Source organism: Magnolia sinica, chromosome 13 (assembly GCF_029962835.1).
Source record: "Magnolia sinica isolate HGM2019 chromosome 13, MsV1, whole genome shotgun sequence".
NCBI classification, from domain to species: Eukaryota; Viridiplantae; Streptophyta; class Magnoliopsida; order Magnoliales; family Magnoliaceae; genus Magnolia; species Magnolia sinica.
Window position 1 is genome coordinate 43,390,848 of NC_080585.1, and position 3,920 is coordinate 43,394,767.

Genomic DNA, 3,920 nt, shown 5'->3' on the forward strand with positions numbered 1-3,920 from the left:
CTGAGATTCCGAGTAAGGGACCTCGATTATAAAAAGGGAAGGTGTTAGACACCCTCTCTTCCCGCACAAGCGGTGCGGTCTGTACTTCGCGTGTTTAGGTAGTTTTAGGAAAGATATGTAATGATATTAGAATGACATGTGGGAGGACTAGGTTGCCATAAGTTTCTAATGTGATAGAATCTAAGATTCCTACAAGTCAAGGAGCATACACCCAATGGGAACCTAGAGAAGCCGGGGGGTTGAGAAGAAAAGTGATGATGCAGTTAATGAAGTATGGATGCAAATGATAATGACCAGATCCTTTGTTGGGGGACCATGAAAGTACACAAAGATGAATCTAGAATACCAATCCAAAAGCACTATGCAAAAGGAAGAAGAACACAGAGATTTTAACGTGGAAAAACCCTTGTGGGAAAAACTATGGCACAAGGCGACAAATATCACTATGAAGCATAAATTATAAAGAGAAAGAGATTACTCGATTCTAACAACCTCGAATCTCACCCTTGCTACACCCTTTGAAACCCTAGGACGATTTAGAAACTCTTATAATACCTCCTAATCCTGTTTATACACACACACACACACACACACACACACACACACACACACACACACACATATCCTTGAAAAGAATCCCAAACGAAATCGGAAATAAATTTCGCAGAATCGACGAATCCTCAAAATTCTGCATAAAACGTTCGATTTCATTGAACACCCTTCAATGTCATCGATACTTAAAATTTGATGGCATCGAAGCCACTTCGATTGCATCGAAAAACTGCCAAAACTGTCTAGAGACAAAACATGGACTATTCGGATATCTTAGATTACTCGACCCAGCTTCGATGACATCGAACACATATTCGATGTCATCGAACACTCCTCGATGTCATCGAAAAATGACACCAATATGTTCAACAACCAACAGAGGAAATCTGAAAAATACTCGATGGCATCGAACCTGTCATTGATAGGTTGTTGACATTACATATTTCAGACATCTATCAACAATAATCTCTACCATGTCTTCAATCTTCAAATGTGTAGCTTCTTATCCTTTACTCTTATCTTTTTTCGCATAATAGTTTCATCAACGCTTCTCGTGCACACTTCGTCCTCCTTTTATGCCATCATCAAGCCCAAAGAAGTAGCATAAAACTTGAACTTCTCTGCAGGAACCACCTCGGTAAGCATGTTCGTCGGATTAATGTTGGTGTAAATCTTCTCTAGAGTCATGCCTTTGTCCTCAAACACATGTCAGATAAAATGATGACAAACATCAATGTGTTCAGTACGGGAGTGATAAATAGAATTTTTAATCAAATTGATAATACTCTCGCTGTCACAATTAAGTGGCACGGTCTCTTACTGAAGCCCTAATTGATTTATCATGCCTCTCAATCAAACACCTTCCTTAAACGCTTCCTTCATTGCTATATATTCAGCTTCAATCATGGAAAGAGCCACCACAGACTGAAGCTTCGACCTCCAATTGATCCCTCCATCCACTAGCACAAACGAGTAACTTGAAGTCGACTTTCTAGAATCCATACTGCCCGTGTAGTCCGAATCCACATACCCTACTAACTTTGCTCATGTCTTCTCAAAAGTTAAGATATGGTCTTTGTACCTTGAATGTATTGAAGTAGCCATTTCACTACTTCCTAATGTTGATTATTGGAGTTTGACATGTATCTGCTCATAACACCAACTGCTTGTGAAATATCTGGTCTTGTACAGATCATGACATATATTAAACTATCAACCGCATTCGAATAAGGCATACAAGACATCTCTTCCTTTTCCTCATTATATTTAGGACATTGTTTGGAGGAAAGCTTGAAGTGAGCCGCATGGAAAATTTTGACTGGCTTCGCCTTGTCTATCCCATACTTGATTAATACCTTCTCAAGTTACTTTAACTCTGATAACCAAAACTTTCTCTTCTTCCTATCTCTATGTATATCAATGTCGAGAACTTTGCAGCCCCTGGATCCTTCATCTCGAATGTATCGCTTAATTGACTCTTTAATATGTCAATTTCAGATATATCTTGACTAGGGATCAACATATCATCAACATACAATACTAGGATGATGAATTTGCCACCACTCAGTGTCTTGTAATAGACACAATGATCATATTCAGTCCTGGTAAAATTTCAACTTAACATGAAAGAATCAAATTTTTTATACCACTCCTAAGCGACTATTTCTGGGTGTACAACGACCTCATTAACTTGCAAACTTTTTTCTCTGCCTCTTTAAATTTGTAGTCTTCTAGTTGCTTCATGTAGATCTGCTCTTCTAACTCCACATGCAGAAATGCAGTCTTAACATCCATATTTCCAATTCGAGATTGTATTGGGCAACTAGCACCAACACAAATTTGATAGATACTTACTTTACAACTGGTGTGAATATCTCTATGTAGTCTATTCCTTCTCTTGAGCATAACCCTTCGCTATAAGCATCGCTTTGTATCAATCTTATTTTATTTTGAACAACCACTTGCATCCGATCGCTTTTCTGTCCATTAGAAGCTCTACTAGTTCCCATGTGTTGTTTTTGTTCAACGAGTCCATTTCATCGTCCATAGCCGCATTCCACTTTTCGGCATCAGGTTCATCAAGAGCCTCCTGAATGGTAGACGATTTCCCCTCATTTGTAATGAGGGTATATGCGATATCAGAGTCATCTTTGTATCTTGTCGGTAACTTGCGATCTCGCAGTTTGTTTCTTCTTATGGGTGGCTGCTCCACCTGCTCTTATACCTCTATTTATGCATTTGTCTTTGCTTGAGTATTATCTATGTCAATCTGAATGTCTGCAATCAACCTTTCTGGTTCCTCTTTCTCATCTTGATCATTCTTGCGGAATAAGGAGCTTTTATCGAATCTGAAGCCACAAATACTAATGACATTGCATGTGATCTTGTCATACAACCTGTAACCTTTCACACCAACACCATAGCTAACAAAGACATGCTTTTTGGCTCTATGGTCTAGCTTATCTCTCTCAACTGACGGTACATAAGAGTAAGCCTCATAACCAAATATGTGCAAATTTGAGTAGTCCATCTTATGACCACTCTATACTTCCTCTGGGATCTTACAATCAATTACCATAGAAGGGGACTAGTTCACCAAATAGTAAGCCGTGTTAATGGCCTCAGTTCATAGGTCATTGCCTAACAGAGAATTACTTAACTTGTATTAGGCCCTCGTCAAGAGAGTCTGATTAATCTGTTCAGCCACACCATTTTGTTTGGGCATGTGGTGCATTGTGTTGTACTTGATGATCCCTTCATCTTTATAATATTCATTGAATTTAGTAAAAGTAAACTCATTACCATTGTCAAGTCTTAAAACCTTTATTTTTTGCCTTGACTATTTTTCTACCATTGTCTTCCATTGTCTGAATATAGTGAAAACTTTGGATTTACGTTTGATGAAGTAAATCCAAACTTTTCGGGAGTAGTTGTTAATGAATGAAACAAACCATGATGACGCTCCAACGGAAACCTCTGGCGATGGCCCCCATACGTCAGAGTGCACATAATCAAGTACTCCCTTACATATATATGTTTTCTAGATTTAAAAGATAATATAAATTATTTACCATATATACAATGCTCAAATATATATAAATCAGAATTCTTAAAAGCTGAAATCAGATAATGATCAGAAAGTACCTTCATGCCCTGCTCGCTCATGTGGCTCAGATAAACATGCCACATACATGCAAATGTGGAATCCACAACAGCCACTGTCACTCCACCTACAGAAGTGCTTCCGATTAACCTGTAAAGGTTTTCGTGCCTCCGTGCTCTCATAATCACAAGTGTCTTATTTGATACTTTAAGGATGTAACGCCGCAAACTTTTCAATACCCGAGTATTGAAAGTTCTCAAGCGTT